Below are 13,200 nucleotides of genomic sequence, written 5' to 3'. Positions count from 1 at the left end.
TGACGGTCCTTGCAATGCATCTAACAATAGTCTCACGAATTCTCCATTCCTGATGGGAGAACCCGAGGAGGTCATATAACCTCTTTGAGACCATAACTGCCCGTAATCGTGAACTACCCCGAAACCATACTGGCTATCGGTGTATATGGTGACTCGAAGTTTGTCGCCTGCTAAGCAAGCACGAGTCAAAGCAACAATTTCAGCTACCTGTGCGGAGTGTACTCCTTCCAGGCAAGCGGCTTCTATAACTCTGGTAATCGTGCATACTGCATAAGCTGCTCTCAGCTGACCGACATCGTTTCTTACGCATGAACCATCAACGAAGAAAATTTCGTCAGGGTCAGTCAATGGCTCATCTACGATATCGGGTCTCGGTTTGGTGCATAGTTCAGTCACATCAAGGCAGTCATGATCTGTACAAATTTCATCATCCACCTCATTTGGAAGTGGCATCAACGTAGCAGGATTCAAGACGGAGCATCTTTTTAGGGTCACATTCTCGGCAGCCAGTATGACTTGCTCGTAGCGTGTGAGCCTGCTATTTGTCAGATGCTGAGTCTTCGTCCTGGTCATTAACAATTCCACAGAATGCGGTACGTACACCACTAACTGATGTCCCATGACCACGCTTTCAGATCTTTCAATACTGACACCCGTTGCAGCTACGGATTTGAGACATCCGGGCAACGCTGCGGCTACTGGATCTAATGTAGCCGAAAAATACGCCACTGGCCTGCGCGCATCTCCGTGGATCTGAGCTAAAACCGCTAAAGCGCATCCCTCTCTTTCGCAGCAGTAAAGCAAAAATGGTTTTGTGTAATCAGGCATTCCTAAAGCCGGGGCGCGACATAAGTCCTCCCTCAGCTGCAAAAACGCCATCAAACAATCTTTGTCCCATGGTACCGGATCACTCACTCCTTTGTGCGTCAGTTGTAATAAAGGTTTTGCCTTCAGTGAGAAGTTAGCTATCCACTGTCGACAATAACCAACCATGCCTAGAAACATCCTGACCTCTCTTTGTGTTGTAGGCGCGTTCATTTTCATAATCACCTCTATTCTGTCTGGAGACACCTTCCGTTTCCCCTTTTCAATCCTGTGGCCCAAGTATTGCACTTCAGTCTTACAATATTGCAATTTACTTGGTGACACCTTGTGTCCATTCTCGGCCAAGTGATTTAACAAGGTGATGGTGTCTTCTCTGCAAGCTTCCTCTGTTTCTGACGCAACTAGGAGGTCGTCTATGTACTGGACTAGAACTGAGTTCTTGGGCAGCACTAGACTTTCAAGATTTCTCTTTAATAGCTGGTTAAAAATCGATGGGCTTTCTGTATACCCCTGAGGGATACGACACCATGTTAAAACACGATCTTCCAGCTTAAAAGCAAAAAGATACTGGCTATCTTCATCTAAAGGTATCGAAAAGAAAGCCTGGCACAAATCTATCACGGTAAACCATTCAGCTTGGAACGGTATCTGAAATAATATCACTGATGGATTCGGTACCACTGGACAACATGAGACAACAATATTATTAATCTTTCGAAGATCCTGCACTATTCTGTATTTTCCACTAGGCTTCTGCAAACCCATAATCGGTGAGTTACATGGACTACCCACGATCTCCTTCAGTATTCCCTGTTTAATCATGGATTCGATCACAGGCTTTATTCCTGCAATCGTCTCTGGTGTCAACTTGTACTGTGGTGTTCTTGGATATTCGGCATTGAGTCTTACCAAGATCTTTACTGGTTCTACTCCTTTAATCAAGCCTATTTCTTCTCCGGTAAAATCCCACACCTCAGCTGACACTTTCTCCCTCAAATCCTGTGGAAGCTCCTCCACTGTTAAGGTAGGATATAGTTCCACGCATTCTTGCGAATTTACAACTTTAAAATCAGCATCCTCATCATTGGTCTGCACTTCTACTCCTTCAGGTGTGCAATGTATTGTGCAATTCAGTTTACACAACAGATCTCTTCCTAACAAACACACCGGACTAGAATCACAGATCACAAAGTGATGTTCGTCACTGTAATTCCCTATCTTTACTGACACTGGTTCCGTCAGAGGATTCGTCATCCTCTTGTTTGCGACTCCTACCACCTGAATCATTTCTCCTGATATCGGCAGACCTGGGACTACCGCTGATCTCAACGTGGATCTTGTGGCTCCCGTATCCACCAAAAAGGTCGTAGGACATCCAGCTACTTCAGCTTCTACGTATGGTCCTCTCTGATCTACTTCTAGGGCTGCTCCTAAAGTACAATCTTCTTCCCTATTCACTCGTTGCCCTGTAAGAGGATCAACGTAGTAGCATTCTTCTCCTCCTACGAACAATGGCATTTGTCTATAGGTTTTCCCTCCATTTGCAATTCGAGGTGGTTGAGGAAACGGGGCTCGAGGAGTCTGAGTCCCCCCTTTGATAAACTTTCCCTTCGGGACTGTCGCTCCCTTAACCACGTTATTCTGTACCTCTTCCTCCTCCTGTTCTAATTCCCCTGTCTCAATATTGTAAGGACACTCGCGTCTCCAATGTCCTACCTCGTTACACTGATGACACCTGGTTGTCCTTTTCAGTGTTGCGATATCCATTCTCGGTCTCGGTCTTTCTTCCTCTTCTCTGCTCTGATTATTCTGTTTCTTTGCCTGCGCTCCTGTTCCCTGCTGTCGCTGTCCACCCTTTCCAGCTGCTTGCATCTGTACTAACATTAACTTTTCCTTGAGCTTCTTTGCCTTCGAATCTATCTCATCGCTACAGTACCTTGCATACCTCAGAATTTCGTCTAAAGGTTTGTTCTGCCAACAGATCAAGTGCTGTTGAATCATTAAGCTTATGTCTGGTCTCAATCCGAGAACAAACTTTGACACAAACTGTCCTATGTCTTTAGGATCCATTACGTCTAATCCACTGTACTGTTTGAATGCTTTCAGTAATCTCTCATAGAACTCGTGAACTGTCTCTTTAGGCTCCTGAGTTGTTCGATCTATCTTAACCCAGTCTATATCCTGCACCGGCACTTTCTCTTTTAGCCATGTTATTACCCTTTCGTATTTTTCCATGACCCTGTCTGATGGACCACCTGTCTGGGTATCTCTCTGAGGCTCACAAGTGGGCCATTCAATACTGAGTTTGCATGCCGTCCACAAATCTCCGGGTACCACAATATCGAACAATGTGTTCAAATCGATCCACAGTACCTTAGAGATCTTCACGAATCTTTCTACCTGCTTGTACCACTCAACGGGATTTTCTCTAAGTTTCGGGAAGGAATTAGTGAATGCCACTAAATCCCCCCTACTCCATGGTACATGCACGTAGTTTCCGTTCGCGATTTCTCGCAAAGGGAAAGCTTCCATTCGCATTAGGTCTGTATCCTGAGACTTCACAAGTGTACTCCGTCTGACAGATCCCTTCTTGGACCATCTTTCCTCCCATCTATCCAGATCTCTCCATATTCTAATACACATGATCAATTCCCTTATGTGTACTCTCAGCCCAATCGTTCTGCGCTCATCTAAGTCTAGATCCGTGCAATTCAGCCTATGATTGGCCTGCAAAGCCTTAGTTCGTGATATGTCTATCATGTACTTTTCTGCCAATTCAGATAACTTTTCATGAGCTGCTCTCGCTTTCCGAGTAACATCTTTGGATAAAAACAGTATCTCATCTGGTGCGTACAGCTCTAATCTCTCGATTGCCACTGTGCCGTCAATTATTTCATCTAAGTCTGATTTTAAACTCATTACATCTATGCGTCTTGCTTTTATTTCGGCTCTCAGTACGTCAGTCCTAGGTTGTTCTCTCATATCCCTCTCCCCTCCACTATGCGCCCTACGCCTGAGCACAGGTGAGTTATGAGGAATCTTTCTTCCATCTCTTTGTTCCCACCTCTCTAAATCCCAAGCCTTTCCATCTTCACGTGGGGTATGGTGGAATAATGCTCCGTCCCCCAACCCTACATTCCGTCTTTTCGGCTCGGTTTCTCCAGATATGAGATAGGATCCACCGTTCTGTTCTAACCCACTATAGCTCGCTTGTTGTCTGGTGTCGCTTAATAACCGATAAGGTCCTTCACGGCCCTCCATGCTCCCGTGATCTCTTTCGTGATCACCGGATGAATGGCGAGACGTTTCGCGACTCCCTATGTTCTCATGACTCCGTCCACTATCCCCGGATGCATGTCGAGACGCTTCGCGACTCTCCATGTTTCCGTGATTCCAGTGTCTCACATCTTCACCTGGGGCATGGTGTGTGCACCTAAAAGTATTCCGGTACTCCTGTGTCCTACGTTCCCCTTCACTGAAGGTGACGCGAGGCACTTCGCCACACCCTGCACTCCTGTCATCGCACATTTGCTTATGGTCGCTAACCGTAGGACAAGTATCTCTTCTGCTTTCTTGACTCCCTCTCTCCCACTCGGGGCTGCTTTCGCCAGCTCCACAATGAGAGAGAATCCTGTTGTCCTCTTCTCTCCACTCAGGGCCCGTTTCTAAACTCCTACTCCGAGCCTCTTCGGTAGTTTCCCATTCTTTCAAATACTCTCTTAATTCCTTAAAGGACTTAGGTTTAGGACCCCTCAAATCCATTGGCCCTCTTTGACCTCTCTGTTCTATCCTGGGACCCGTTGCAGAATCTAATGGGGTACTCCGACTCATTGGTGCTAGTATTTGCCTTTGTGGATTCATTGTGGCATTCCTATTCTCTACTTCTGCTCTTTCACTGTCCCATCATGCCTGTTCCTCCTGCTGGACCCCTTCTGGGTTGTAGATTGACACAATAGGGCCTATGGTAACAGGAACTTGTAAAGCGTCTGGCATTAGGTACGACCTTGCACATTGCGTCTCTGGCACCTTCTGGACCACAAATCTTCCCACTACTCTCTGTTCGGAACTAGTTTGAGGTATTTCCTCACTCTTGTTAGCGTCCCACTCTGTTACTGGGATCGACTTATATTCTCCCCATCTAGTTCCGTCCGCTTGCGGTAATATGGGACTCGCAAGTTCCCCACTATCTGGAGGTGGTCTATCTGTTAATAGCCTCTCTATCAGATCCTCCTCCGACTCGCTTTCCTCATCTTCCTGTTCCAGAGGTTTCCTTTCTCCCGTAACTTCTAACATCGGGTACAGTTTCTCTGCTTCTACCTTCTGCACCCTCCATTTCTTAGCTTCATCGTCCCATTTAGCATCCTGCATTGCCTTTACCGATCTTCTCACTCTTTCTTGGCGCCTTTTTACGCTCTTTTCGTGTGCTGTTCTAAACCACACACCAAGAGCTTCAAATTGTGTTGGCCTCGGTAGAGGTCTTGTTGAAAGCATTGTTGCTTTCAACTGGTTCAATACGTCTAGTTTAAACGTTCCGAATCTCGGAAACGCCAGTTCCTTATGCCCTTCAGTTAGCCTGTGCCACTCGGAAATCCATAGTATCGAGTGTAAGCCTACATTGACTGCCATATGATAAGCTGGTGTGCCTTCTGGTGGAGCTTCTTCTCCTGCATATAAGTTTCTCCTTTTCCTCCTAAAGATTTTTCTTAAACCCTTAAAGCACTTCATTTTGATTATCTACGATTTTCTCTTATTAATTCTCTTCCTTATTTACGTCCTGATGACAACCACCAATCCCTGTGCAACTCTCGCTAATCAGCCTATCCCGATTCGGTTCTACGCTAACCGACCAATCTCAGCGCGATTCTACGCTGACGTCACTTGTTCCCTCTACAGCAGTTTCCTTCGTTTCTCAACTCGTCTCGCGATCTTACATGCGTTTCATTCATACGCCGAAAAATGACTACTTCCGTCCAAGCGATCACTTTTCTCTGACTGTACGGCCACAGTCTAACTGTAATTGTCACCTCAACTGGCGAGACGTCTTTCCTCGTACGGTCAGACGTTCACCTCAACTGATAGGTTACTTACACACAGTAAACGTACGACCAGCATGCGTTTACTCATACACTCACTCAAACGCTCCCCCTATCATCGGTCTGTGGGCGATCAATGGTACCTCATGACCCCCATTAAATGGTAGACAAATTACTCTGGGTGTTCGATACACCCGAACCACTTAAGCCCTCTGGACATAAGATTTTATCCGGTTGCGCGCGCTCACAACCTTCCCTCAATCACACTACAGGCATTCAACTCCGCTTGACATTACAACACAGGAACAACATAAAACACCGCAATCTTACAACGCATGACCCTTATACTCACTCTCGACCGATTCTGCTGCTTTTCTCTCGACGCACCGTCAGCACCTTCTTCGGCAGGGATTCTTCTTCTGGTCGTCGATGACTAGGGACCTTGGGGTAAACTAAACCTGGCCTAGGTCGTCTTCCTCAAGAAGATAACCATCCTCTGCTACCAACTGCGGGGAATGAGATTTTGGTATCAATTTATAATCAATTTAATAATTTATCTCATTCGTTAATTTTGGACCGCTAGTATCTGTCATTGAGTAAAAGACCACCCCCACACAGGTTTAGTTCAGCCCCATTAAATGATGCCACTCTGAAGAACCACTTACAACTGATAAAGTTTAAAAGTTTTATATATAAGTCAAGTTTGAATGCAAATTACAATCCTCTCAGGATAAATCTCAGAGTATACAAAGAATACAAAGTCAATTCCAAAATCAGCAATTTAAAGTTTCGATGTAAAGTGGTTCCTTTGCGTCATCTACAAAAAGAGAAAAATAATCAAGTTAAATCTGTCCCTACTCTATATTAGGTGACATCCCTATTTCGCAAGTTTCTTCCCTAAAAAGGTGTCAGCAGTTTGACTTCCAAAGAAGTTCAAACTCTCTTAGCCTCTAAAGGTAACTTAAGTTTAAGAAGCAGTACCCTCTCTGCCTACCCATCCGCTCTTCTAAGGGTCCTCGGCCTACTGCTCCCTTGCGCTCTGATCTCTCTCAGCGCATCTGCTCAAGGCATCTACCCTTGCCTTCGCTCTGAGCAATTCACCTCGCTGTTCCTAATCCCCAATTGCTCATTGCTCTTCTCTCCTCCCCGGGGTGCTGTCCCTAAAATACACAATCACAGTGTGGGTGGAACGCCCCTTGACGCCCACCACGGACTTTCCCCGATGATGTCAGTTTCTGGCTCTTTCCATTGCTTCATCTCTTTGCGTCGTCCGTTAGGTTGACCCTTCTCCTTAGATGTCATCTTCATCTTCTTGTTGGCGACTTTAATTTGACACTTTCAGATCAAAAGTCAAATGAACTTAAACAAGACTTTAACTTACAACTATTTCTTGACCTTACTAGATCCTGTGAATGGTCATTCAAAACAAAGCTCAAATTCCAATCGCCTCCTCTCATGTTTAGGCAATAAACTTCGTTCGACATTTGTCACCTTAAATCTAACAAATGCTAGACTCTTCGGCTCGCACCTTCAAGTGAAGACTATTCACGACTCCTGTGAGTCCACTAAATTACATACATTGGACTATGCTCCTGCGAACTCTTGGTTAGTCAGGTTATAATCACAAATGACCTAAACTCTTCTAACATTCCTACAAACTTCTTCTACACAGTATAACCTTTAACATACATTTATATATAATCGCATTTAGCAAATACTTTGCTCATGTCTGAATACATCTTACATAGAATACAATTACGTAGAATATGAACCTCAATACATAGAATATAGTTCACATACATAGAATATAAAGCCTATTCTCATTGCTTATCGTTATGCGGACGCTCTCTGCACGTTTCTTCATGTTACATTTCTCGCCGTTTCTGCATTTCAAGTTACACACGTATATGAATTTCACTTTGCACGTTCTTCTGTTCGTAAGCATTTCTACACATTACTACATTAGCCCACTACGTATACGGCCTTCTAAATCTAATACATCCTAAAGTGAATACAGTTATACATTTCCTATATTACTTTTGACTTCATCAGTTAATTATATGCTATAAGCGTCAACTTCATATTACGATATACATTTCATTCCTACGTTGCATGATATGCTTGTAAATATGGCCTATACATAATTTTTATTCAAATTTGGGCTCTCTCACACTCATTCATAATGCAAAACTGGTGCAGTCTTTAAATGTAGGATACAAATGACAATCGTTTAAATATTTAATTTTACAAGTGTAAAAAAACTAAAAATAACATAAATAAAATAAACTAAAACATAAAATCATTGTAAAAAGAATTGTCATATTAATGTATAAATTGCAGACACATTAACACATCATATTATAAAAATGTAAACATAGCAGATGCACTTACATACAAATGCACAAATTTCAATGAAATTGTGAATGAATTAAAAAAAATCTCATGACTCATCTCACATCTAGCATTACTCTACAGACAATCAAAGACACAACGCATTGAATATCCTCGCCTCCCACATACACACACACACTCTCTTTCTCTCTCTCTCTCTCTCTCTCTCTCTCTCTCTCTCTCAGACACAACATAAATGTAGCTGATGTCAGGCAGAAAAACCCGAATCCAGGGTGTGGATGTTTATTTAGGTGCGCCCAGTAATAAGGTTTATCAGGTGTGCATTCTTTTCCTCAAGTGATACCAGTTTCCATATTCTTTTCGATTTGGAGAGCTCCATCTGTGCCATATAGAACCACATTCTGCAGATTTACGTGGGATAACCCTACAGTCGTGGTTTGAGTGACACTAAGGCGAGGAGTGGACTCCAGCTGGGACTATTGGAAGTGCATACCTGTCACAGAGAAGAAGGATAGGGGGTCACAAAGGAGAAATCTTTTGTAGTCAAAATTAAAATACTTCTTAAAATGCTGGCAAACAAAAGCTTGAAAAGATTGATAAACTGGACAAAGTGAATGGAGCAACAGCTAGAGGGTCGGAGAAGCAGTGTTGGGAAGCTCGTGATAGGCAGTCAATGCCATGGCACGCATCCAACTGAGTACTGGAATGCCAGTAAATATGGGGAAGCGGCGGAGTGTATTTTCGACCAGCCTTAAGCAGTAAGCTTCTCTCCTTGGGGTTTGTGACAGCATCTGCATGGGTCCATGAATCTGAGGTATAAAGTAGTGAGGTTGCAATATTTTAGTATGTTCCTGCGGCAACAGGAAAGAGTGGAGAAGGTTGGGTAATCCTTCAACATTCCTCAGAAGAAGACAACTACTACACTATCTACTAACTGTGCAAAGAACTGGCACGCGGTTTGAGGTGAAAAAATAGTATATTTTCATTGATTGGCACTCTGGGAAGCAGCAATGCATCAAGTTCTCTCAAGACAGAAATACAGATGACAGCTGAGCCTGCAAAAAGGGGCTGTCAGGGCTTTTGCAAACATACAAAGGAAGTCCCCCTCATTGCAAAGTCTATCTGACCGATGGCATTGAAGCTGCACTGAAGTACACTTGGATCTCCAGAGACAGCATGTCACTGTCACCCTACAGGTATCCTCCTTGGCCAGTGGTAACTTTGACTCTGGTTACATTGTGTCCAACTCTTTACCAAGAAATGGCAAATAAGGGGAGGCCCTTTACACATATGATAAGTTGGTTGAAGGCTAAGCTTTTGTCTTGTCTAAAGTATCGATTACCATTTTTGAAACAGAGAATGGCTGTTTTTCTTCGATTCTGGAGAAAGTTGTTGCACTGAAATGGGTATTCAGGGTTAAGAGACAGTAAAAGAGGATGATGCTTTGAGAGATCAAGGACCTCATTATGGCAAAGCAGAGAGTAATTCATCCCTCCTCCAGAATTACCAATATTGGTGGTATGGCCCATTGACTTCAAGTAGGACCCTGAAGGTCCCTTTAGAAATGAGGAATTACACGGAGAATTGTTAATTGCTGACATGGCCCCCAGATTATTTTAAATACCCCCCTGTATTTCACCTATCATATGGAGGCTCCCAATGAAATGGAATGTGTTGTGAAGTCAGCACACTAGTAGTTGGGAGTGGGCGGAGCTAGGGGGCCAGAGGAAGAGGAGGAGCAGACACAGGAAAGGGTCAGTTAGAGTAGGGACAGGGTACAGGCTGGATGTAATACAATAAAGCTCCAGTAACACTAAGTAATGGTGTCTGTGATTATTGGTAGCAGGATGCTACAACTGGCGACGAGGGTGGGATTGCACTGATTGCAGCCCACAGGATCACAGAAAGGCACCCTGTTCCCTGCAGCGTCGAGGGAAGAGCTCCGCTGCCGAATAAAGCTAAGGCCTGGTGTTTGTGGCCGAGAGCAAGTGACTGCGACCCTAGAGAAGCCGGGGAACCCCGAGGAAATCCCGACCTGCGAGCGCTGAAACGCTCGGTCGAAGAAGCCCTTGAGCGCTGAATGCGCGAGTCCCGCCGGGTGTGTAGATGACCCAGCAACTGTGAAGAGACACGAGTCGGGAGCCCACTCCGACCCTGTCCAGCACCACACGGCGAGTGAAGAGGGGTCCTGGAGGAGAGGACGCTGCCCCGATAACCTTGCAGCCAAGCGCGGCTAAACGCGCCAAACCGGAGCTTGAATACCGGTGAAAAGAAAACCTCACGCCCGATGCGTGAGGTTTGGCATGCTGTCGGAAAACCTCACGCCTGATGCGTGAGGTTTGGCATGTAGTCGGCGTAAGAAGAGCGGGAACTGTAACAGTGAGCTGGGAGCCCACCCCAAGCTCACCTGAGGACTGCTGTGGCCTTCTGTGACCAAAAGAGAGTGCCCCCTGGTGTGGACTGCCCCCGCGAAGGTCCACTGTCAAGCGCTGCTGAGCGCGGTAAAATTGCAGCCTGGCGCCGGAAAACCTCACGCCGGATGCGTGGGTTTTGGCACGCCGCTGCCGAAGGACTCTGCAAAATAAGGCGGGAGCCCACCCCAACCTCACCTGACTGATGCCTTGACCAGAGGGAGCCAAATCCGGAGTATGCTGACCCTTGGAGCAGTTGCCGGTGAGTCCTGTGTGAAGAATTGGGTCGAATGAAGAGAAAGAAAGTAGTGCCTGCAGATAACCACGGCGGCACATCTTTGAGTCAGGCAACTTCTGGGACACCTTCCCTGTGCAAACTGCAGGCGGCCATTTTGAAGTCAGGCGAGCTGAGTTTAGCAACAAGAATTGGCGAAGACCAAACAAGCATTGGCGAAGACCAAACAAGCGTTGGCGAAGACCAAACAAGCGTTGGCGAAGATCAAACAAGAGTTGGCGAAGACCAAACAAGAGTTGGCGAAGACCAAACAAGAGTTGGCGAAGGCCAAACAAGCATTGGCAAAGACCAAACAAGCATTGGCAAAGACCAAACAAGCGTTGGCGAAGACCAAACAAGCGCTGGCGAAGACCGAACAAGAGTTGGCAAAGACCAAACAAGTATTGGCGAAGGCCAAACAAGCATTGGGGAAGAACCAACGAGCATTGATAGGAACAAGTAACCAAGCACTGGTAAATGCAAAGAAGTAAGCGTTGGTAAGGAAAATAAACAAGCGTGGATAACGGCGCGTGGACAACAATGAACAAGTCTTGGTGACCAAACAGAATAAGCACATGCTAACACGAGAGTGAATCAACTACCAAGCAAGAGCAACCACAGGAGTGACTTAACAAACAAGCATTGACAAAACAAAAGTCAGCACGGGTGGAAACGCGAACAGTGAGAAGCGCAAGCGAATGCGCAGCGGCGAATGTAACGAAGTAACGCGTGTCCATACAACAACAGAAGCGACAAGCAAACATAAACAAAGACAACGCATACATAATTACAACGGAACGAGCACAAGCCAATGCAAGTGTGGAGTAGCCAATGAACACACACAACAAGCAAGTGAAATCCAACATTGTCACTAACCATGGATAAACTCAAGAGTGCAATGTTGACCAAACATGAGTACACTGAAGAAAAAACTAATAATCAATCTCAAGCTAGAACACAAGCAGAAGCAACTGAAACCCGAAGAAAAGGGTACAGCACAATGCCTCGCGCCTACGACCGATCAGAACCTTCTTCTCTCGGCGGGAGGAGACGTAGCTCAATGTTTCAATCCACACCTTGAAGTATCGCCCCCAGCGGCACGGATTGACGATTGGATCCAGGGCCTCAAACGGCACTGGTGGCTGGAAGCATTGGACAATTTCTTGAAAGCCAACGGTGAGCAAAGAGAAAGGAAATGTCTGGTGCTACTCCTCCATCTGGTGGGTCCCGGGGGCCGATGCCCAATTAGAACATTTTCCAAAGAAGGAGCAGACATCTATGATAGACTCCAAGAGGAGCTCTGTGCCCATCTCAATGCACAGGCAGAGGTGGATCATAATCGCATGTTCTTCAACTCAGCACGGCAAGAACCAGGCGAACCATTGCCGCATTTCATCACTCGGTTGCAAAGTCTGGTACAAGGCGGCCATTTTAACACGTTCACAAATGAGGATGCTGTTCGGCTCCGAATAATTGAAGGCTGTGAAAACCCCGAAACAAGGCACAAAATACTGAGAGGGCATTGGTCGCTAAAGGAAATTATCAAGAAAGCCGAAATTGGAATGCAAGTCCAAACAAGAGACAAATTGAGGGATGTGCATCTGAGTACAAAACTTCGAGATACCTGGGAAGAGAGAACCCAGAAATCCAACAAACACAAAAGTTTGGCCTGAATTGGACCCTTTTTGTAATCCTTTCTGGCTCAAGCAATATCTTGTCTAATGCCAGATTTTAGACTCTGGATCAGGACATGTCTTAATTTCCTGCAAATGCTATTAAACCATGTCCGGCGGATGTGCAGGCCAGGGCCCTTACGGACCGCTTTGCTAAGTGAGGCTTTAAGGGTAATAAAAAGATGTTCATGGGACTTAACAATATCACCGGGGTCAGTGATTTCTGTCCCGCATATGGCAGTGCCTCCAAGGTGTCTGCCACATGGTCACAAATCTGGGTAGGCACAGTTGAATCCTTACAGACATTCTCCTATTTTAGGGCCTGCTACCTATTCGCGGGTGGTGGTACTTCCACGGGGTTCAAGCTCCCACTCTGATGGGCCCAAGCCCTCTAAGAGACAGATGAAGAGCGTTGCGGTCACTATCATGGCACTCTATAACCACTATATCCACAAGAGATGACCATAAGGTAGTAACAGGAATATGTAGTCAATGTGACCCTTTTGTAGCGCACATTTAAAAGTGTTGGCACCACAGAGATATGAAGTATTAGTTAGGGCCATACGGTTGACAAATAACAATGAAAGCACCATCACCGATTACCCTTTTTGTCGAAGGTTGTCTAAAACATC

The sequence above is a fragment of the Lissotriton vulgaris genome, chromosome 1_2 (genome assembly GCF_964263255.1).
Source record: "Lissotriton vulgaris chromosome 1_2, aLisVul1.2, whole genome shotgun sequence".
Lineage (NCBI taxonomy): Eukaryota > Metazoa > Chordata > Amphibia > Caudata > Salamandridae > Lissotriton > Lissotriton vulgaris.
The sequence above is the reverse complement of the archived record's forward strand: the minus strand, read 5'-3'. Positions refer to the sequence as shown.